The 25026-nt window shown below is 44.8% G+C and overlaps 1 long non-coding RNA gene across 1 annotated transcript in view; it reads right to left on the reverse strand.

The window, feature by feature from the left end:
• LOC133066466 (uncharacterized) overlaps positions 1 to 25026 on the reverse strand; it is a 117235-nt gene that overhangs the window by 77352 nt on the left and 14857 nt on the right. Inside the window, exon 2 of the long non-coding RNA XR_009695144.1 lies at positions 22199 to 22400. This is a non-coding gene — a long non-coding RNA (uncharacterized LOC133066466). The remainder of the gene's footprint in view (positions 1 to 22198; positions 22401 to 25026) is intronic.

Here is a 25026-nt window from a genome sequence, read left to right on the forward strand (position 1 = left end):
TGATCGTGCGTGGCCACCTCTCCAGTGGACTCTGAACTCTGTACTTAGCGCCTGTGGGAATGACAATGGAAGGATAAGACCCCGCTCTGGGCAGGGGAATCTTGAAGAAGAGAAAACAGACACTAATCACCCCTGCCTCTGGACACTCTCTATCAGAATGTAAGCACAGGCTTATCAGTTATTAACTATTTGGAATGTAACTGCGGGCTTATTGATTATTGACTGTTTGAACACATAACACGTGAATGATGGGGTTATTGTAGTTGTATTTACCCTTCCTTTGTTTATGTAAGTCTCAAGGGAATTGGGGTAGTGGGTTTGAACATGTACACATGGGGTATAAAAGATTTTCACAAATGCTGGACGGGGTCCTTGGCTAAGAGGAGACTCTGCCTTGGGCCCACCGGCATAATAAACTGCACTCCACTATCTGCAAAAAAATAAAAAATAAAAATAAATAAAAATTAAAAAAAAAGAGAGAGAGATCATGTCTGTGCCATCCATGAGCATCAGTTCTGCCTTCCTCCCACTGTGAACATTGCCTCTCGCACTGTGGGAGCTCACCAAGAATGCAAGCTGCTAGTCTCCAGGGTGCTGTCCTTGACCTCAAGGAGTTATGCATAGAAGTACAGGGTGAAAGAGAAAAGGACCAAAGGCAGAATCCCAAAGAACAGGTATTTCAGATATCGGTGCAAATGAGAATCCAAAATAGGGAATAAAGATATCATAGAAACTGACAGAGACAAAATTTATAAGACTGATTCCTCACTTAACAGTATCAGGTGCCATGTGAAGTCTGAATAAGGTAGGAACTGAGAAAGATTCAGAAGATTCACTAACTAGCTATGTGAATATGATTTCACTGAGACATGGGAACTTGTAAGCAGCATTATAATGAAGGACTGCCTAGAGATCAAATGGTAAAAATTCTGAAGGATATAAGAACTCAGAAGACAGAAGAAAGATCTCCTGGGACAGAGAGGTTAAAGGGTGATTCATCTAGAAAGTAGGAACTTAAGTGGGTTTTGAAAGCCTAGTAGAATTTAGGAGAAAAGGAAAGTGAGACCAGGGTTTACAGCTAGGGGTAGTGGTCTAGGTACAGCATGGGCTTGTACATATTCCCATCCTATTCAAGGGGCAGAAGAGAGGGTTTGTAGGAGGTGAGACTGGGAAGGGGTTTGGAATCAGACTCCTAAAGATGGAGAAAGGCCTTAGGCACCAGGTTCCCAGTTGATCCCACAGGCTCTGGGGCAAGGCTAATGTGAACTCAGAGACTGGAGGAGAGGGATTAAAAGAAGTATATTGGGTAGACTGGAGGGGAGAGAAGAAGCTAGCCGGAGGAAGGGCAGGGTACACACGGACAGTTACTTTTCTCCATAAAAACAGTATTTTCATCATAAAGGCTTAAGAAAGCATCTGCACTTTAACATGGCATTGAGCAAATCTCCTCACTCCTTGAAGTAGTGTGCTAGATTTCCTCAGGCTCTGAGAACATGGGCTCCCAATTTATGCAGAGCTGGTTCAAATTAGCAATTCCTGTAGGACCTTGTCAGGTTGCTTAACTTATCTGAGCTCCAGTTTCCTCATCTGTAAAATGGAGAAATTCACAGTAGCTATTCTGAAGGGTTTAAATATAGTAACAGAGGTACTGTGTATAAGCAGCTGGCACTGAATAAAAAATAAGCACTGAAATATATCATACAATGTTATTTTTAAATAATATTGCTCAACCAGGTCAGAGAAATATCTGCCAATGAGGAGCATATGAAATAGTTTTTAACTGAAAGTTTATATCTTTTGACTCCTTTCATCCACTTTGCCTGCCCCCAACCCCTGCTCTTCTGACAACCACCAATATCTTCTCTATACCTGTTGCTGGACTTGTTTGTCCCTTTTGTCTAGAATCCACATACAAATGAAATCACACAGTATTTGTCTTTCTTTATTTGACTTATTTCACTTATCCTAATGCCCTCAAGTCCCACTTCAGTACTCTTGCCTGGAAAATCCCATGGATGGAGGAGCCTGGTAGGCTGCAGCCCATGGGGTCGCTAAGAGTTGGACACGACTGAGCGACATCACTTTCACTTTTCACTTTTACACATTGGAGAAGGAAATGGCAACCCATTCCAGTGTTCTTGCCTGGAGAATCCCAGGGACGGGGGAGCCTGGTGGGCTGCCATCTATGGGATCACACAGAGTCGGACACGACTGAAGTGACTTAGCAGCAGCAATGCCCTCAAGAGCTATCCGTGTTGTCACAAATGGCAAGATTCCATTCTTTTTATGGCTGAAAAATAGTCCATTAATAGATAAGATAGATAGATCTCACATCTTCTTTATCCATCAGCATAAAAACAAACGTGTAGATCAATGGAATAGAATAGAAAAGCCAGAAGTAAACCCATGCATATATAGTCAACTAATCTATGACAAAGGAGGCAAAAGTATACAATAGGAAAAGGAAAGTCTCTTCAGTAAATGGTGTTGGGAAAACTGGGCAGCTGCATGCGAAAGAATGAAGCTAGATGGCCATCTTAGACCATAATTAAAAATTAATTCAAAATGGATTAAAGACTTGAATGTAACACCTGATACCACAAACTCCTAGAAGAAAACATAGGTGTCACACTCTTTGATACAAAACATGGCAATGATTTTTTTTTGCCCCAAAAGCAAAAATAAACAAACTGCATTAAGCTAAATGTTTCTGCACAGCAAAAGAAACCATTGACAAAATGAAAAGACAACCAAATGGGAGAAAATATTTGCAAATTACATACTCAATAAGGGGTTAATATCAAAAATATATAAAAAAACTCATACCACTCAATAGCAAAAATAAATAAATAGTCTGATTAAAAAATGGGCAAAGATCTGAACATTTTTCCAGAGAAGACATACAGATGGCCAATGGACACATGAAAAGATGCTCAACATCACTGATCATCAGGGAAATACAAATCAAAACCACAAGAAGATAACTCCTCACACCTGTCAGAATGGCTATTATCAAAAAGACAATAGATAATAAATATTAGCAGAGATGTGGAGAAAAGGGAAGTCTTGTGCACTGTTGGTGAGAGTGTATCTGGTACGGCCACTGTGGAAAACAGTACGGATATTCCTCAGAAGATTAAAAATTGAATTATGATACAGTCCAGCAGTATCATTTCTGGGTATTTATCCAAAGGAGACAAAAGCACTGATTCCGAAAGATATCTGCACCCCCGTGTTCACTACAGTATTACTGACAGGAATCAAGCTATAGAAGCAACCTAAGGGCCCCACTGACCTCCAGTTAATCAAAAGGGATCTAGTCCCAGTGGGCCTGCCTAATCAGAGGCTCCTTCAGAAGGAGGCAGAATCAGAGGCATCCTCCCCCTTGGGCCTTGAAAATTTGGCTTCACAAGCCTTGCAGCCTCAGGAGAAGAACCCTACCAACAGCCAGGTGAGCTTGGAAGAGAACCCAAGAGTCAAATGAGCCCCAAAGCCAGGCCAACCCTGAGCAGAGGGTCTGGTCATCTGTGCCCTGACTCGCTCAGGAAGACTGAGTGATGGAATGAATTTAAGTTGTTTAAAGCCACCACATTTGTGGTAATTCTACTGCTTATAGTAACAGAAAATTAATACACCAAGTGCTGGCAAAGATGTAGAGGATTGGGAATTGCATCTACCGTTTATGGCAGTGCATCTGGATCCCATTTGGAAAGCAGTCTGACATTATTGAGGGAGTCTCAAGACACACATGCTATGTCCATCCAATTTTGTGCTCTTAACCTCCCCTGCCCCCCCACATAAAACCTCCTGCAAGGTGTATACATACCAGAATGTTCACAACAGTGTGGTTTAAACAGCAAACAGTAAAAATGACCTAAATTAAATGTCCACCATCATGAGAATAAATAGATCATGGTAGAAAATCAGTGCGAATCAGCTATGAAAATGAAAACACTACAGTTGTATGATAAATCATATGAACCAATCTCAGAAACATAATACTGCGTAAAGGAACAAGATGCACCAGGGTACGCACTCGGTTTCCGTCAGGTCCACAAGCAAGCAAAACCCGGCAGTTGCCATCAAGGCATACCTAGATGCGTTAACTCGCACTGTCAGAGGCAAGGGAGTCATTGTCACGAGCATGACCGTAACGATTATCTTCCCCAGGGGATGAGGCGGTGTGTGGAAATGGGTGCTGGCAATGTGTGTGTTTCCTTTCCTTTCACACTGGCGTTCGCTTTATTATTTTAAAAACTGCACACACACATTGTACGTGCCCCTTAGTGTGAAGGATGTATCTTACAATGAGAAGACAGGGTGTGAAGGCTTGAATGGTGTGTCTTATCATCATTCATGATAATGGCTTATCCGCTGTCTGCCAAAAACTTCTGGAAACATCGATCTGGAGGCGCCTCTGACTGGGGAACCCAAACAGCCTGCTCTGAGCCTGGGGCTGACGGCTCAGCGTGCCTCCCCTGCCCGTACCCCACCCCAAGGAGCCTGCAGCCTCATGACACCTGTGCCAGGCTCGGCAGCTGAGGCCAGCAGGAAGGAGCCATCGGGAGCAGTCACTGGTCTCACACTAATAATAAGATTCATTTCTCTGAGACTCCCAGGACACAGCCAGCAAGACGGGAGAATGCTAATGCTGCCAGCTAGGGCTCTGGGAGCTGGTTACTTATTTTTATTTTTTAAGGTCAATTGTTTCGGGTCGGCACACTTATTAGAGAAAGGATCAGTGGAAAAACAGCATGGGCCTCTGTTCTAAGACCAAGAGGGAAAACCAGACAAAAGGAAGACATTTAGTCACTAATCAGGTCGGAATCCTCCCTTCCAGAGCCTGCCTGACATGACTGAGAGCAGAATCAGGGCCCGAGGCTGAGCTCAGGGATGGAGAACATGAGTCAAGAGACTGTGCTGACAACACAGGTGTCCCCAGCCCTCTCTCTGGTCCAGCCATTCCTGAAGCTTCTCTATCATCATCGCCATCCCTGGATTATTCTCCTATTTCGTGTAACAAATGACCACAGTGAGTGACTTTAACCCACCTAGGCTTAGCGTCTCAAAGTCTTCAGTAGGGAGAAATCTGGGTCTGGTATGACTGGGTTCCCCACTCAGGGGCAACAAGGTGAAATTGAGATGGTCCCCAGGCTGAGGCTCTCACAGGGGCAGGGGAGAACCTGCTACTGATTTGGTCTGCCTGTGGGCAGAATTCAGGTCCTTTCAGTTACAGGACTGAGGTCCCTGCTTCCTTGCTGACTGTCCTGCTCCCAGAGGTCCCCATGTTCCTGATCACGTGCCTCCCTCCATCTTCAAAGTCAGCAACAGAGGCTTTCTTCTGAGTCCAATTCCTCTATGCATCTGCTTTGAATCTCTGACTTCATTAGGCTCGGGTGGTTAGGTCAGACCCACCTGGATAACCTCCCTATGTTAGGGTCAGCTGATTTGGGTCTTAATTACATTTGCAAGCCTTTACTTCAGTATCTAGATGAATAACTGGGGAAATGTATGGGTACACCAGAGGCTAGGAATATCAGGAAGTTATTTTAGAATTCTGTCCACCAAAGGCATCGATTGCTACCATTGTTATTCTGAACAAAGAACTCACAAGGATGTGCCCGCAGAGATGAGGTGTCCAGAATGCTCCAGCCCAGGGATGTCCAGTCCCCGGTACCTGCCTCCACTGTCACCGTTCTCCTCTCTCCTCATCCCCCCTTTTCTACTGAGATCTTTACACACATTCATCCAGACCACTTCAGATCCTACCAAGCGATTAGGGCCTGAAAAATTCATGTGAACAGGGATTGTGTGGTGGTTCAGAGCACAGATGGACCCAGTACTCCACACCAGTGGGTCGCTCGGTGGCCCACTACCCCATGGTGGCTCCATGGCCACACTTGACCATCTGACCATCCTGCTGTTCCTCTGGTCTCAATTCCTTGCATCTGGCTCATCCAAAAGCAAGCTTATCATCTGACCACTAACTGTCTCCCCCACCCTCTCATCCTATCTCATGCTAGCCCGGCCACACACCCTACACACACACATACACAGACACATAACACACGTTGTGTTAATCTTTGAATTCCCACTCTCATAACAGAGACTGTTGATAACAAATGGACTCTCATTCTAATTAGATTCCTTTGTAAGTCATCTGATTTTCTCTCTTCAGATGAGCAACTTAAATTATATATTTTTCTTTTTATCTTGGATATGTTGCTATTCCACTGTGAGGTATCTAGAATGAATTCAGCTTTGTATATATTCTGCTCTTTGTATGTTTTGGAATATACTTTCAGTGTGAAGGTTCACTTTTTTTTTTCCTTGAATTTTAGAAAAGTATCACTGTCTCTTCAAATCCTGCCTCCTCTGCCATGTTCTGCCTTGTATCTTCTTGTATTCCATTCATCCCTCTTGGACTCACTTATTTTTAGTTAATAAACTATTTTTAGAGCAGTTTTAGGCTCATAGCAAAACTGAGCTGAAAGTACAGATTTCCACATATGTCCCCTTCCCCCCACCCCTGACACACACAACCCTCCCCACTATCAACATCCCCCACCAGATGGTTTGTTAAAATCAATGAATCTACATAACACATCATTATAACCCCAAATACAGAGTTTACATCAGAACTCACTCTTGGCTGTACATTCTACAGGTTTAGGGAAAAGTATGATGACATGCGTCAAATGTTATAATATCATACAGAGTAGCTCCCCCACCCTAAAAATCCTCTGTGCCCCACTGATTCATCCCTCATTCCTCCAGCCTCTGGCCACTATGATCTCTTTACTACCTCCATGCTTTTACCTTTTTTGGAGGGTCATGTAGTTGGAATCATATGTATGCAACCTTTTCAGATTGGCTTCTTTCACTATGCACTGAAGTTCTCCATGTTTTTTCATAGCTTGATAACTCATTTCTTTTTGGAGCTGAATAATATTCCATTGTCTGGATGTATCACAGTTTATTCATTCACCTACTGAAGGATATCTCGGTTGCCTCTATTTTTGGCAATTATGAATAAAATTGCCATAAATATCCACATGCATGTTTCTGTGTGAACATAATTTCAGTTCTTTGGGGTAAATATCAAGGAATGTGATTGCTGGATGCTATGGTAAAAGCATGTTTAGTTTTGTAACTAAAGATCCTGTTGAGGTGAAAGAGGTGAGTGGAAAAGCTGGCTTAAAACTCAACATTCAAAAAATTAAGATCATGGCATTTGGTCCCATCACTTCATGGCAAATAGATAGGGAAACAATGGAAACAATGACAGACTTTACTTTCTTGGGCTCCAAAATCAGTGCGGATGGTGACTGGAGCCATGAAATTAAAAGACCCTTGCTCCTTGGAAGAAAAGTTATGAGCAACCTAGGCAGCATATTAAAAAGCAGAGACATCACTTTGTCAACAAAGGTCCGTCTAGTCAAGGCTATGGTTTTTCCTGTAGTCATGTATGGATGTGAGAGTTGGACCATAAAGAAGGCTGAGTGCTGAAGAATCAATGTTTTGAACTGTGGTGTTGGAGAAGACTCTTGAGGGTCCCTTGGAGAGCAACGAGATCAAACCAGTCAATCCTAAAGGAAATCAGTCCTGAATATTCATTAGAAGGACTAATGCTGAAGCTGAAACTCCAGTACTCTGGCCACCTGATGTGAAGAGCTGACTGACTAGAAAAGACACTGACTCTGGGAAAAATCAAAGACAGGAGGAGAAGGGGATGACAGAGGTCAAAATGGTTGGATGGCATCACCAACTCAATGGACATGAGTTTGAGAAAACTCAGGAAGATAGTGAAGGACAGGGAAGCCTGTTGTGCTGCAGTCCATGGGGTTGCAAAGAGTCAGACATGACTGAGTGACTGAACAACAAGTTTTGTAAGAAACTTACAAAATGTGATCCAAAGTGGCAGTACCATTTTTCGTTCCCACCAGCAATGAATGGAAATTCCTTCTGCTTATCATATGTGTATTTTTAAAATATTTTATCCCAGTCAGTGGCTTATCTTCTCATTGTCTTGACATTGCCTTTCACAGAGCAGAAGTTTTTAATTATACTGAAGTCCAGCTTATCAATTCTTTCTTTTGTGCCTGGAGTATTGTATAGAAACCATCTTCTCCATGCCCAAGGTCAAACTCAGGGTCATTGGATTTCCTCCTGTGTGTCTTCTAGGTGCTTTACAGTTTGTGTTTCACACTTAAGTCTCTGATTTATTCTGAATTAATTTTTGTGCAATATACAAGGCCTGTGTCTAGACTTATTTTCTGCATGTGGATGTCCAGCTATTCTAGCATATCTGTTGTAAAAGGCTGTCTGCTACTCTGTATTGCCTCTACTCCTCTATCAACAATCATTTGCTTATATTTATGTGGTCTGTTTCTGGGATCTTTATTCTGTTCATTAATTAATTAGTCTATTCTTTCACCAATACTGTCTTATTAATGTAAAGTAAATCTTAAAGTTGGGTAGTATCAGTTCTCCAAATTTGTTCTTTTTCCTTCAAGAGTGTATTGGCTGCCCTCGATTTTTTGGCTCTCCAAATCACCGCAGAATCAGCTGGTTGATATCCACAAAAAAACTTGTTAACATTTTAACTGATATTGCATTAACTCTATAGATCAAGTTGGGAGGAACTGACATCCTGACAATATTGAGTCTTCCTACCCATAAACTTGGGATATTTCTCCATCTACTTATTTCTTCTTTGGTATCTTTCACTGGAGTTTTACAGTTTTCCCCATATAGGTCCTCTATATATTTTGTTAGATATATACCTAAGTATTTCACTTTGGAGGTTGCTTAAGTAAATATTAATGTGTTTTTAGCTTCAAATTCCACTTGTTCATTGCTGAATTCACTTTTCTGCTTGCTGAAATACATCCTTTAATTTATTTTTTGTAATAGCCAATGGGTGGGAAACTCTATTGTCTGAAAATGGTACGGTATTTTTCCTAGCACTTGAATAATATTTGAAATGCAGCTAAAACTCTGAGTTGAGTTGACGGTAATTTTTCTTCAGCACTCTGGAGCCATTACACTACTGTCTTTCAGCTTCTGTTGTAGGGGGTGTCCTAGCCACACACCCCCACCTGGGCTCTGCTCAATCCCCAGCTGCTCTGAGGACTGGATGCCCATGGCTCATGGTTGCAGCCTTCTCAAGAGATCTGCCCTGGGATGAGAAAAGTTGGCTCATCCTGAAGTAACAAGGATGCTACGTTGCCTTCATACCTCACCACCCCATCTCACTCCATTCCCTGGTGCCCATCCAGTGAGTGACTAATACAGGAAAAGAAAAGTCTAGCTTTGTTGCCTAAAGGAGGGACAACTCCAAAAGTTGCTCATGGACTCTCATAGGGTCAGGTTAAGACTCGCCTTCAGCTCCTATCTAGTGACTAGGTTCTAAATGCTCCCCTTGCCCTACCATCTTCCCCTCACTATCTTTTGGGTTTACTCCTTCAAAAACTCTCCAGACTTCCCTGGTGGTCCAGTGATGAAGAATCCACCTGCCAATGCAGGGGACACAGGTTCGATCCCTGGTCTGAGAAGATCCCACATGCCGTGGGGCAACTCAGCCTGTGCGCCACTGTGGGGCAACCGAGCCCTTGTGCCCTAGAGCCCTGCAATAAGAGAAGTCACCACAGTAACAAGCCTGCTTGCTGCAACCAGAGAAACCCTGCACACAGCAACGAAGACCCAGTGCAACCAAAAAAAGATGTCTCTTTCTCAGGCTCTTCTGGGAACCAGACCTAAAACATATTTTAACTGACAATAATAATTAGAATAATGGCTAAAAACTATTGAGCACTGAATGTACACCAGACACTGATAACTCCTTTATCTGTATTACCTTGTTTAATTCTCATGATGACCCAAGGGATACAAACACCTTTTTTCCACGTGTGTTAGTTTTCTGTGGCTGCTGCAACAAATTACCACAAACCAGGTGGCTTAAAACAACAGAAACTTACTATCTCACAGCTCTGTAGGCCAGAGTCTTAGAGAAAGGCATTGGTTGAACCACACTCCCTCTGGAGGGTCCAGGGAAGAAGCTACTCATTGTCTCTGGGGACTGTCCACCTTCCTTGTCTTGTGGCTACATCTTTCCAAACTCTGCCTCCTTCTCTTCTGTGTATCTGTCTTATAAAGATACGTATGATTGCACTTAGAGCCCAGTTGGATAATGCGGAATAAGCTGCTTCTCCCAAAATGGTGATTAACTGAATCATACCTTCTGCCATATAAGACCATACTCTCTTCTGCCATATACACAGTCACAGGTTCTGGGGATTAGGAATGGAACACCCCTTTCTGGATGCTACCATCAGCTCACTACATCAGTTTGAGGATGATGGGAGAGAGGGCAAAGGCAAAAGCAAAAAGTATGCTAAGCAGAAATCACAAACCAAGATGGAATAAACACATCAGCAGAAACAATAAATTTAAATGGCCAGAGCATCTCAGAATAGAATGAAAACAAAATATAGCTAAATGTGGTTTGCCGGAGACACACAAAAACGGTAAGAAGATTGAAGGGAAGGAGATTACAGAGGATATACCAGGAAAACAATATTTCAAAGGAAGCTGGGATGACTACAGTCATGATATACAGAAATCAACCTCCAGGTAGATGGCACTCAAAGGAGTGATTTCTGTCTATCATGACTGTAGCCATCCCAGCTTCCTTTGAAAGCATTCGTCAGGATTGGTTATGTTAGGTGGCAGCAACAAGTGACCCAAAAGATCTCAGCTTCTTACTCAAAAAAAGGCTTACTTCCCACTTAGAAACACATCCATCATAGGTGGGAGCAGCTCTGTTTTATAATACATTCACTCTTGGACCCTGGCTGCTGGCTTAATCTCTATCCAAAACTTTGCTGGTCCCATGACAGAAGGAAAGAAAAAGGCATCATGAACCATGTGTTGGCTTTTAAATCTTCTGTTTGAAAGTGGTACTTCTCACTTCCACTCTATTTCACTGCCCCAACCAAGTTACACAACTAAACTTTATGTCAAGGGAGAGAAGTAAGAATCTTCCCTTAGTGGGAGAAGTGAACATTTTAATAATAATACAGTCTACCATAATGGGCCAGTGCAGAATGATCAACAAAACAATCTACCAGGAAATGATAAAGTTTGTTATTTTATTCAAATAATGATTCTGACTCAAAATATATTTTAAGCTGACAGAATTACATCAAGAAATGAACATTTTATGGGGAAGGAGGTGGGAGGGGGATTCAGGATGGGGAACAGATGTACGCCTGTGGCTGATTCATGTCAACGTATGGCAAAAAACACTACAATACTGTAAAGTAATTAGCCTCCAATTAAAATAAATAAATTTTTTTAAAAAGAAATGAATATTTTGCAATCAGACCTGGAGACTTTAGAGTATTTCTATACAAAATAGATAAAGCAAGTAGATGAAGTTAAGATATTAAAGACTCATTCAACAAAGCAAGTTAAGTTTGATCAGACAGACATGACAATGGACTGCTGTACCAACAAGTGAAGAACATCCATAAAGCATTCAAGAAAACTGAACTTGAACTAACACAGAGAACATCTCAGAAATTTTAGAAGTATCAGTATCCCAGAACACATCTTCTGACAAATTGTATTTATATGAAAATTAACAATAAAGAGATAGACCAAGATCACCCAGGAAATAAATGTTAGAAATTTCAATGTATTCTTTAATAACGTCTTGAATATAGTAAATCACTACTTAAGTAACAAAATATTTAGAATTGAGCCATAGAAATATAATGTATTGAAACTTAAAGGGGGAGGCAGATTCCAGAGGGAAGGGACATAGGTATACTTATGGCTGATTCATGTTGATGTATGGGAGAAACAAACACAATATTGTAAAGAAATTATTCTTCAATTAAAAACAGAAAAATTTTTAAAAACTTGAAAGATGCAGTTAAAGTTGTACTTAGAGGTAAATGTATAGCCTTAAAATGCATTTACTAGAAAATAAAGATTGAGATGCTTTTGAACTGCGGTGTTGGAGAAGACTCTTGAGAGTCCCTTGGACTGCAAGGAGATCCAACCAGTCCATCCTAAAGGAGATCAGTCCTGGGTGTTCATTGGAAGGACTGATGCTGAGGCTGAAACTCCAGTACTTTGGCCACCTCATGCGAAGAGTTGACTCATTGGAAAAGACCCTGATACTGGGAGGGATTAGGGGCAGGAGGAAAAGGGGACGACAGAAGATGAGATGGCTGGATGGCATCACCGACTCGATGGACATGAGTTTGAGTAAACTCCGGGAGTTGGTGATGGACAGAGAGGCCTGGCGTGATGCGGTTCACGGGGTCGCAAAGAGTCGGACATGACTGAGTGACTGAACTGAACTGAAAGATTGAGAAATACCTAAAATCAAGAATGTAGAGAAATAACAAGATAATACACAAAGCTTAAAAAAATAAAAATAAAAACCAAGAAAAAATAAACAGAAAACAAAAAATTAGAACCAATAAGAAAGTTCAGCAAGTTTATTACAGATATAAATAATTTATAAAAGTCAGTTGTACTCCTGCATATAAGCAAAATTAGCTTTAAAATATTTAAAAATTTTTTAAAGTATACAAAATAATAGAAAAATAATAATGCATAGAGTAATATAAAAACAAAAACAATATATTATGTTTCTGAAAAAATAATAAAATGTTATTGAAATATGTTAAGGAAAATATAAATGAAGAGGTATGTCATAAATGGGAAGGTAATATTATGAAACTGATCCTTCTTTGCAAACTAGTCTAAACATTTTGTGTCATTTCAATAAAATCAGACAAGAATTTTAGAGTATCATGACAAGCTGATCTAAAATGTGTATAGAAAATCAAAAGATGAAAAATTGGCCAAAAGTCTTTAGGAAGAATAAAGTGGGCATAATAATTACATCAGACATTTTTTGCTCTATTTTGTGACCTCCTGAGCTTCTCTCCAGTTCCATCCTACTTGTCCCTCCCTCAGAGGTACCCCCTACTCTAAATTTATTGTTTATCAAGTAATTTTACCATATTCAATTTACAGACTGACATTATAAAGTATTGGGCTTGGGAACTTGGTATTAAACTTTATAATAATTGGCTTTATTCTGTAAAAAAAAAAAAGCTGTAATGTTCTTTTCACTTCATATTATATATTTTAGATTTATCCATGTTACTCACTGTAGGTCTGATTTTTTCATTTGCACTGCTATAGAATATTAAGTTACATGACTGTATCCTTGTTTATCCATTCTTGTATTGATGGTAGAGCAAAAAAAAATATAATAGAGCAAAAAAAAAGATAATATAAAGCTAAAATTAAAATAATGTGACACTGCTGCAGAAATGAAAAGAACAAAATAGAGGGCTCAAGACAGCACCTTGAATGCAGTGAAAGCTGGTATATATGACAGAGTGATTAGTACTAGGCAAAGTACAAGATAATAAATAAATGATGCCAAGGTAACAAGGTTACTCATTTGGGAAAAAAAAAACAAAATTATATTCCTCACTCCAGACCAAAAATATATTCCACATGGATCTAAAAACTAAATGCAAATCTTTAAAAACTTTTGGGAGAAAATGAGAGAATATCTTTATGACCTCAGGGTAGGAAAGGGCTTCTTAAGACACAAAAGCACCAGCCATAAAGAAGTCTCATACATTTCACACTAAAACTGAAAACCTGTGAACATGAAAAGTTACCATATACGAACTGAAAAGACAAGCCACAAATAAGAAATAAACTTATGCAAGACATAGAGCCAACAAGTGTTTATATTCAGAATACATAGAAACCAAATAAGCAAATCAATCCTATGGGGGGAAACTGACAACTGAAATAGACAGGCAATTCATAGGGGGGATAAAAGCTGAAATGTCCAACATATGAAAATATAGTCAAGGCACTAGTATTCGTAGAAAAGTAAATTACAACAGTGATATATCATTTCACATCCATCCATTGGCACAGATTAAAAAGTCTAATGATACCAAATGCTGGTGAGAAAGACCATCAATACAAGAAAGGATAAACTAGAATACAGTCATGTGACTTAATATTCTACAGCAGTGCAAATGAAAAAATCAGACCTTCAGTGAGTAACATGGATAAATCTAAAATATGTAACATGAAGTGAAAAGAACATTACAGCTTTTTTTTTTTTTTACAGAATAAAGCCAATTATTATAAAGTTTAATACCAAGTCCCCAAACTTTATAATGTCAATGTGTAAATCGAATATGGTAAAAATTACCTGATAAACAATAAATTTAGAGTAGGGGGTACCTCTGAGAGAGGGTCAGTGGAACTGGAGAGAAGTTCAGGAGGTCATGAAATAGAGTAAAAGAGAAAATGGTAAGATTTGGTCCAGCCAGTCGGTGCGTACACAAACTTTTGCTATCACTCTTTGATTATACCTCTGAAAAACTTCAGGTAAACAATCTGAAGCAAGCAGTAGTGACTTCATCCCCAGCTTGCTCCTACAAGGAGAAGAGGTAAAATTCCCAGTCTCTCTGGGCTGCATTTGACATTTGAGGAGAAAGGACATGAGGTCCCTTCACTTCCACTGAAATAAGAACTGAAAATTGGTCTCTCACTCCCCACCTCCAGCTGGCCTTTCATCACCACTTTTGTATCGATGTCTTCCTCCATCTTTTCACTGTGGGCCATCTATTCTTTACATTCCCCTGGCCAGCCTGAACACCCCAGTCCAAGCCTGTAGGCTTTTCAGTTCAAATGCCTCCACTAACCAAATCCCTAAGGGAATCTGGCTGACCGCTCTGGTCACCTGGCCTGGGAGCAAGGGTTCACCTCTAACTCAACCAGCTTGAACTGAGAGAAGAGAACTAATACAATCAACAGGGATGTCTTTTAGGGGCTGTGGGCTGGACCGGGGGTCAGGGATGGTTTGGTAAAGCACACAAACTCCCCCGTCCAGCCTGTCAATCTTGTTTAAGTCGGGAGGGAAGTTTGGGGAGTCAGAACAGAGCTTTCCAGAGACAAAGTCGGTGCACGGGGCGGAAGCCCTCATCCTGTCTTTCCCCACATTTCTCAAGTGACCACATCTGAAGAGCTGACAACAGAGAATTACTCACTTCATACCATTTGTGTGGACAACAGACTCATGCATGAGAGCCTGGGAGAAGAATGGGAGACAGAAGCTGTCCATCTACAATGCAACCAGTGAGAAGTCAGATGTGGCACTGTGCTGACGTCTGGGGCAACCAGGCCCGGACTGGATGCAATATCTCCACCCAGGCCACTCATGAAGCTCCTCTCTGAGAACTCACTTCAGCAAAAGGCACCCTATCCATGCAGTTGTTCCAGCAAGAAACCTGGGCAGCCCTTCCCCCTTTCCTCGCAGCTAACCCCCTGCAACCTCCTGGGTGCTTCTCATGTCTGCCCGCTTCTTTCCATTTGTCCACACCACCTCCCATGTGCTTCAACCTGCCCTCATCTCACCTGGTCTTCTGGAAGAGTTTCCCACATGCAGGCAAATGAGCCCCCACACACTATCACCAGGACATGTTCACGCGATCATCATCTATGACATTTCCACAGTGTGTCGGCCGCTGTGATGAGCACTGGACACTGGCTGGTTAGGAAAGTCCTGACAACCCTTACATTTTTAGTGCAAGGATCATGCACTAAAGGATCATCTTTAGTGCTGTCATGCTGGAGCATGAGAACCATTAAAAACCAAATGTGAAGACTTCCCTGGCAGTCCAGTGTTTGGAAATCTGCCTGCAGTGTGGGGGACAGAAGTTGGATCCTAGTCCAGGAGGATTCCACATGCTTCAGGGCAGCTAAGCACATGAGCCACAACTACTGAAACCCATGCACCCTAGAGCCCGTGCTCCACAACAAGAGAAGCCACTGCAATGAGAAGCCCATGTACCACAACTAGAGTAACCTCCGCTCCCTGCAACTAGAGAAAGCCCACAAACAGCAATGGAGACTCAGCGCAGCCATGATATAATATGATAACATGAAAATCATTTTAATTATAAGCTGGATAAGAGCTCTGAAGGAAAAGATCTGTTCTTTGAGACTGTTTCACTAGGGAAGCATCATGTACCTTTCAGGCACTCAGGAAAGGCTTCTCTTGTGATCTGAGGCTGACAGGGTCACAGTCCCCTTCTTCAGGATAAAGATAACCCACGGCAAAGCCAGACATCACTCAGTTTCTGCTTCTCTTCCTGCCTAACTTCATCTCCAGCCTGTCCCAGCAGCCCGACACCCCTCCCATGGCTGAGGGTGTCCCCTTCTCCTGGGGTCAGGAACGGCATACATGCCACACCAGCATCTGGCTGCAAATGTGCTGCCTGGCTCCACGTGCTCCACCGAGGGTCACTCTACCCAACCAGGTGGTGCAGAGAAGCAAGTGACTTGCATGATGGAATTCCACCAGATTTGGCTGCACGTGGGCTGCCAGGCTCCTCCTGCTTCACTGAGGGTCACCCTACACTCGTCGCCAACCCTGCCCTGCACAATCCTCCAGAGCATCCAAGCTCATACTGGCACACTCCATTTCCTTCCAAGAACCCCCCTCCAAGTGTCTAGCCAGTCCTTGGGTATCTCCTCAGCACTGTGATCTCTATGACAGGGAGTCAGCAGGGAGCCAAGGGCCATCATGCTCACACACGCATGTGCACACATGTATGCACACACCAACACACACACGTGAGCACAAGCTCCAGAAATGGAGTTTGCCTCATTTCCCATCTTTAGGGCAGCCTTCAGCTTTAAGTCCTCCACTCTTGGCAGCAGCCTTAGCCTTGGGAGAAAGACAAGCAACTTTAGAGTGATATGGAAATCACCCCCAAACATTAGCAAGCCTGCGGGACTTGGAGCTGGTCCCAAACCAAATTCAATCAGCCCTTTTTTCCCCCTACGCTGCTGCCTCCAGCTGAGCCCCGTCTCATACAGTGGAGCCCAGTGAATGAGGTGCACCTGATAAGCCCCACGAGGGCCCTGCCCCACCGAAAGGCCCACGAGAAAGGAGGCGGGGGAGGGAAGGGAATGCGGCCAGGCCTGGGACAGCTGCCACACTCAGCCTGCTTTTGACAGAGGCCTTTCCCTGTACTGAGAAGGACTTCGGGCCAAAACACAAATTTACACGGCAAGGAAGTGATCCTGCTGGACCGCTGGGCCCAGATCCTGAGCTTTTAGAGACTGAACATGTTCAGCCTCTCCCTCAGTGTCTGGCTCAGAAAGCCCCAAATCCCCCTGGCTTGTCAGATTAATAATTGGTATTTGCAAATGGCTGCTGGAATACCAGTGCTTCTCACCATCTCTTACCCATAGAAGCCTAGTTCCAAAAGGTTTGATCCTCTGATGATTCAATCCTCTGATGAGACAGTGAAATTTCACAAGATCCATAAGGAGGGGCTGAGGAGCGCCTTCAGCACACAGCCCTGTGCTCAGAAGACAGAACAGTGCATGTGCATAACTATCTCCCCAGCAACAGAAGAGTTTGGGGGACGTGTGAGCTCAGGGAGGATCAGAAGGACAGAAAACTACCCAAATGAGTGTAAAGGTAAAAGCTGAACAAAAGTTTCACAGAACAAGATTCAAAGTGTTTGCTCTAATCCTTCTTAAGACTGATAGTATTTCCTCCACCTGACATGTTATGAATGACAGTCATAAGCACACGCTATCCCAGGGCCCCCCTAGCAAGTTCAGTTCAGTTCAGTCGCTCAGTCATGTCCGACTCTTTGTGACCCCATGAATCGCAGCATGCCAGGCCTCCCTGTCCATCACCAACTCCCAGAGTCTACCCAAACTCATGTCCATTGAGTCAGTGATTTCATCCAGCCATCTCATCCTCTGTCATCCCCTTCTCCTCCTGCCCCCAATCCCTCCCAGCATTAGGGTCTTTTCCAATGAGTCAACTCTTCACATGAGGTGGCCAAATTACTGGAGTTTCAGCTGCAGCATCAGTCCTTCCAATGAACACCCAGGACTGATCTCCTTTAGGATGGACTGGTTGGATCTCCTTGTAGTCCAAGGGACTCTCAAGAGTCTTCTCCAACACCACAGTTCAAAAGCATCAATTTTTTGGTGCTCAGTTTTCTTCACAGTCCAACTCTCACATCCATATATGACCACTGGAAAAACCATAGCCTTGACCTAGCAAAGCCCCCACCAAATCCCATTACGAAATAAGTACCAAATATTTGGAATATCTGGATACCCTGAGTGATGTTTCTCTCCTTGAAATGTCACAATCAGCCCCTAAAAAGAGTAAATTCAAGGGGAATGGGAAACTGAAGGACATAAACATCTCCCATGTGCAGTGGGGAGAGGTCTCTCCTGTTCTCTAAGCAACTCAGTCTTGTGTTGGGTTGTATTGGGTTCTGTTGGGTTGGGTTGTGTTGACTTGTGTTGGGTTAGGGTGGATTGGCTTGACTTGGATTGGGTTGGTCTGACTTGGGCTGGCTTAGGTTGAGTTGGCTTGACTTGGGTTGGGTTAGATCAGCTTGGGTTGTATTGTCTGGTGTTGGGTTGGGTTGGGTTGGGTTGCTGTGGATTTTAGTTCCATTGTTCCTGTGTTTAGAGAAATAAGGCATCAATATTGGAGCCAGGTGGCCTTGAGTTTTTTATCTGTACCCCCACGATGCTGTGACCTTAGAGAGAACACAACTTCTTAGAGCCTTGGTTCATGTTGTAGGAATAGGAGTAGAAATTGGAATAATATTGACTTCCTTGCTTTAGTTGTTTAGTCCAATAATTGCTGTTATCAATGATATCTGCATTCTGTGAGCACTGTCACGCTCATCACAAAGTCCCTGCAACTGTACAAATGTGCCTGTCAGGGGAGGCCATGCATTCCAAGGAGCAGCAAAGTTACAAGAAGGTGAAAGTTATAGTTGCTGACCCTTCCTGGTAAATGATGCAAAATCCTCATGAATCCTGCAAGATGCCTCACATGTAAACACAGATATCATTTAAAGCAACAAAAGTATTTCTAAACTGTACTTCAGCACTTTCAACTATGGATTCCTACTAGCTTTGACTTCTAATTTCCTAATAAATGAATGTCCCATCTCCCAAAAAGAGGACTGAAAACATCTCCACCACCCCTCTCCCAGGACAGTCAGCTCTGAGAGTGGCTACTGCTGCCTCAGAGCACTAGTCAGCTGTGTTGGCCCGGGGCGGGGGTGGGGGGGGGGTGGGAGGTGGCCTTAGGGACGCTTCCCAAACCCAGGGCAGGTCTGAGACTCTTGCACACAGACTTCGGGTCAAACTCATTTCCTGCCTGCAGTCTGCTTCACTCCTTCCAGGCCTCTGCTCCCACAGAACCCAAGGAGGCAGCTGTGTTTGGGCTAACATTCCTGCAGGGGAAAGAGAACACTGCTGCAAGGCAATAAGAGGGTGATAATTAAAACAAACAATAAAATAAAACTGTCATCAAGCATTTGCAAAATATGAGTTTCAACCAACAGCACTGTACATGGAGCTGGGGCAGTTCCATGCATGCAAGCATCTCCAGTGCTCAGAAGCAGGGAGACCAACATGCCTTCCCAGGAGAGAGTTGGGAGGGGTCCCAGGAAGCTCCAGGAGAGGGCCTGTGTGAGTCTGCCACGTCTTCAGTGTAACTGCTGGAGCTCTGTAACGCCAAGCCTCTGAGTCGCAAGCAGGAAGGAGAGGGGCCATGGGTTGGGCTGGACAGAAATGATCACCTCTGCTCTGGAAAGTGAGACCAAGTCAAGCCAGCTGGCTCCTGGGAAGGAGGTGTGGCCAGGCTAGGTGGACAAGGCAGTAACAGATGTGAAAGAATTCAACAGGCACCAAAGAGTAAAAGCCAGCCTTCCAATCTGGCCAGTAATCCTTCAGAAGAGCCAGTCAGGGGCCAAGAGGCAACCAACCAGGATCCAGAGCTGGTGGTACAAAAATGAAATGCCAAAAGCCCAAGAAAGTTTCAAAATTACCTATATTGCCTTTAATCCCAGAAACAACCTGTTGATGTCCATTATGTATTCCTTATATATCTATATACAATGACCAGACAAGTTCAAGGTCATAACGTACAATCTACTGTGTACAGTGCTCTCCCCTTCTGGAACTCCACCAACACTCTTCCACGTGACTTCTGTCAGTCAACTCTGGTTGACGACAAATGAATGCCACTAAAAGTAGACACACAGGGAGCTGATCATATAAACCAGGAATCCATCAGAGAACACAGGAAAGGACAGCTGGGACAGGAGGGCCGAGCCCAGCTCCTCACTCTCCAAGGTGCAAAGCGTCCTCTCCTGCCACCCAGCCCCATTTCTGTGCCCAGCAGCAAAAAACGGCTGCCTCACTGGGCCCCTCTCAGCCACAACTCCCAACACCAGCCTACCCAACTCCCAGTCCAAAGGTCCCAGCCAGGGGAGGTGGCCAACTCAGTTTAAGTCATCTGCACACCCTTAAAGATATCTGCTGTGGCTGGCGGGCTGGGAGAGCCAGGGCATTGATGTGCCAGTACATTAAAGAAAGGGACTTACCTGCAAATGTTATTTACTATTTCTTCAAAGGATATGTCAGAAAAACAGCCTGCACTAGTCAGGGCAGACTAACCGCTATTTACAAAAACCCTGGAGGCTTATTTCTTGCTCACATCCCAGTTGACTGTGGGCCAGCCTGGATGGTGGGGGTGGGGCCAGGAGGGGCACTGCTGCCCTGAGTCCTCCCCTGGCCCTTCTGGGCCCAGCTGGCAGGACGAGGGGAAAGTCAGAGGGAAACTGGAAGGGGGACACGTCTTGCCTGGACACTCCCAGCCACAGGCCAGCAACGAATGCACCGAGTCTCAGGCCACGAGGGAGGGGGCACCCTCTGTGCAGCCACAGGTACCATGTGTCCCAGCCACCCTCCTGCTTCACTCTCCCACAGCACAGCTCACACCCAGCCCTCTCCAGAGACCCAGCAGCAGGGGAGGGGCCCCACCAGCCAGCCAGCTTCCAGGGAACACGCTGGCCACTCCACTGAACAGAGCGGCTCCCACTCCATCCCAGCAGCCTCTCAGGGTCCTCTGGGGAAATCCCTGACAGGAGGCACCTGGGAGCCCCGGTGATGAGCCGTAGAAATCCATTAGCATAATTAGACCTGACACATTGTGATGTCATTACAGTCCTGCTCTATCTGCTTTTCATTAATAAGCGCACAGTCAGTCAGGGTACACTGTCCAGCCCTGCCCTCGCTGGCCCTGAATTAGCTCCCATGTGCAGAAGGGACATGGTGGGTGTCGGTGACTTGTCGCCCTTGACCCCCTTACCTGTCCCTCGTCTCCCTGCACCTGCACATCCCAGCCTGCTGGGCTCTGGCGCTCCAGAACTCCCACATGCAGAGCCAAGGCGAACCCCAGTGGTCCAGGACAATTCATGGAAAGAGGCCAAAGGCGAACCTGCTCAGGCGGCACCAGGAGAGGCACAGGGGTCTGGCAAGCTCAACAGCCCGCAGAATCTAGAGACTTGAGTGACTGGGGAGAAGCAGTTCCAACTAAACCACAGAGGGCGATATCAGGAACAGCTGGAACCGAACAAACGTGACCCACTTCGTTTAATGAAAACTATTATGGGCTGTTATTACTCAAAGCCCCTTCCAGCTTCATTTCTGTTATAGCCCTCTGATGCCCCCAAATTACATACCAAGAGAGAAACCCCTTTATTTCACAAATAAAGAAACGAGGCAGGGGCATGATGAGGCTCAAGGACTCAGGTGTCCAGCCGGGTGGGGGTAGGGTTGGACAGCAGCTGGGGACCAGGCCAGCTGTCGGCCAGCCCAGTGGTCTCACAGCTGTGCATGGGACTGGGTAACTGTCCGTGGGGCCAGGAAGAAACAGAGTGGACTATAATCAGTAAAACCCACCTTCTGCCTCCTTACCTACAGGGGCATCATTTCATGTTTTCTGAGATAAGGGGTCAAGCAAAGTGACAGGAGAAAAGGCAGAGCAATCTTCTTTTGTGAGCACCAGTGTCTCCAACGTGGGACGAGTAAGACCAACATTTGTCAGCCCACCCACGTGTTGCGCTCCTAGGAGCGTTTCCTGTGTGTTCTGTGAGTTAATCCTCCCACAAGCCTATCATGGATAGACTGAGATTGTCCCCATTTTCCAACAAGAAAACTAAAGAACAGAACGATGAAGTGACTTACCTCACCTCACGTCCACCCCTGGGAAATCACTGCGGGAACTCACCCATCTGCTTGCCTGCGATGCTGGCTCTGCCACCAGGAACTTGCCCTTGGCCTGTCTCCCCAGTTCCACCCGATGCCTTCAATTCATGCGTTCAACAAGTATCTCATGACTGCCAGCGAAGTGCCCAGTGCTGCCCCAGCACTGAGAGAGTACCTCACTGACAAATCAGCAAAACTCTCTGCTGTCTCCACAGGGCACACACCTAGAGAGACAGACAACAAACAAGAATATTAGAAAATGGCACACTTCACCAGAAGGGGGTCAGGACAAGAGCTACAGGAAAAAGCACAAGAAAGTGTCTGAGACCGCAAGCACTGGAGCAGCAGAATTCTAAACCAGGAGTTCAAGAAACGCTCCCCCAGGGACTGACATCTAGACAGAGAAGTGAGCAGGTTAGAGAGGGTGTGTGCAGTTCAGACTTTGCTTGCGGATGATGACAACGTGCGTGGACCTTGAGGGCATTATGCTGAGTGAAATAAGTCAGAAAGAGAAAGACAAGAGCTGTATGATCTCACTTTTGTGTGGAATCTAAAATAAAAAACAAAGAACAAAAGCCAAGCTGGCTGAAATAGGTGCACGGGGTCAAAATCTACAAACTTCCAATTGCTAAAAAAAGAAACCTAAGTCCTGGGGATGTGATGTACACTGTGATAATGCTCGTTAAAATAGTACATTGTGTATTTGAAAGTTGCTAAGGGAGTACATGATTAAATATCCTATTACTGGGCTTCCCTGGTGGCCCAGATTCCAAGCTCCCAATGCACAAGGCCTGGTCTCCATCCCTGGTCAGGGAGCTAGATCCCACATGCTGCAACTAAAGATCCCAAATGCCACAACTGAGACCCACACAGCCAAATAAACCAATACATTTTTTATAAAGTCCTTATCGTAAGAAAAAATGTAATTAAGCGTAGTGATGGATGTCGACTAGACTTGCCATGGTGATAACTTCACAGTGTATACAAACATCCAATCATGATATTGTACACCCCAAACTAACATAGTGTTATGTGTCAAATATACCTCAATGAAAAACAGTAATTAGGAAAACAATGATTTGCTTGTGGAAAAGTTCTCTCCAGCAGGCATGGAAGGTTCTAATTTCACAGAACCCCCAGATTTTGTAGCTGAAAGGAGGATACGCAGTGGTGCCTGGCCCTTGGCAGGTTTTCAGTGCTTATCTCCTTTCCTCTGGATTGGCTGTCTTTCTAGGGAGGATGTTTGTAAAGAGTTCAGAAATTTGGGGCATCGAAGGGCTGGGATCGAAATGAAACTGAAGGGGGCTTTTAGTAGCAGAGGCGTGATAAAAATCCTCAGTGAAGCAGAGACCAGGTTTAAGAGGCTGTGTGCTTTCTGCTGGGGGTTAAATCGTGTCTCTGGACAGTTCAGAGGCCGAAGCCCTAGCCCCAGGACCTCTTATCTGGATGAGACTAGTGAAGATGAGGTCCTAGTGAAGATGAGCAGGGAGCCTCTTCCAATACAATGACTTCCTATGGAAAGAGGGAGTGTGGACATGGAGACAGCCTCACGGGAAGAATGCCATGTGAAGATGGAAGAAGGGATCAGGATGATGGAGCAGAAGCCAGGGGACACTCAAGACCGGCAACAGACCACCAGGAGCAGAGGTGGGGCAGGGACAGGCTCTCACAGCCCTCAGGAGGAAGAGCCCCACATAACCCCATACCCGCATCCAGGCCTTTTAAAAATCATTCAGCCTGCAGTATTTTGTGATGACAGCCAAAGCACAGCAACTGCCAAGCCTATGGCTCTGATGGATCAGGGTGGCTTCTATGAAATTGGGGGCAGGGTAGGCACGAGGTAGGGGCAGAGAAGAAAGAAGTAAGCATGCTGAGAACCCAACCTCGGAAAGAACTTTGGGTGCGGTTACCAGCACTTAGGACTGACTGGAAGCAAATAGTTCAGAAACCTACCAGAGATTTCAGGGAATTGAATACCAGAGTGAGTGGAAAACTTGCCCCAGAGGGGAGCAGACTGGGAAAGCAGTGCCAGTCCCAGGAGGACAGTCTCCCCAGTACCCTCCTCAGTGGTGACCAGAGGCATGGACAAAGGGCAGGGCACGAAATCAGAGCTTGTGCCCTGCCCCTGTCCAGCAGCAGACAGGACTTCTCTCCTGGGCAGGGTCAGACCCAGAGGGGAGCCTCTGCCCTCTGCCCACCCACTGAGACGTCACCACCTCTGTGGAATCCTAGCGCCTGCCATTGGGTGCCATCTGAATGGGCAGGGGACCCTGGTGTGTATCGGGGGCAAGCGTGGGGGCTGAAGAGCTCAGCTTTCAGTTTGCAGACCGTGAGAACCAGGGAATCCTGGCATGGAAGACTGTGCATCCTCAGAGGTCAGAGTGTGTGAGGAGCTCTGCGTGGGAAGCAAGACCCCAAAAGGGGGTCACCAGAGGGTCACCTGTGGGGAGCTGGCCGGCTGGCCACCGACACCCAGACTTCAGCTGTGCCCTCCTCTCTGGGCCCACGGCCAGACTGTATTTCCCAGTCTCCCACACATGTGGCCACAAGTGGAGTTCTCACAAATGGAAAATGAGTGAACATGTGGTGCCTTTTCCTGGCCTATAAGCATATCTGTGCCCGCACCACACTTCTCCCCTTTGTGTCCAGATAAACAGGCAGCACGGCCTTCTGAAATGAAAGAACCACGGATGAAGGATCTTAAGGCCTCCACCACCACAGGATGGACCGCCATTTGCTGATGAGAAATCCCATAATTAGACCATCACGGGGGCAAGAAGCAAACTTGTGCTGCACTGAGGTGCTGACATCTGGGAGCAGCTAGTGTTGTCTGACCTAAGATATGCAGCA

The sequence above is a fragment of the Dama dama genome, chromosome 2 (assembly GCF_033118175.1).
Source record: "Dama dama isolate Ldn47 chromosome 2, ASM3311817v1, whole genome shotgun sequence".
Taxonomy (NCBI): Eukaryota; Metazoa; Chordata; class Mammalia; order Artiodactyla; family Cervidae; genus Dama; species Dama dama.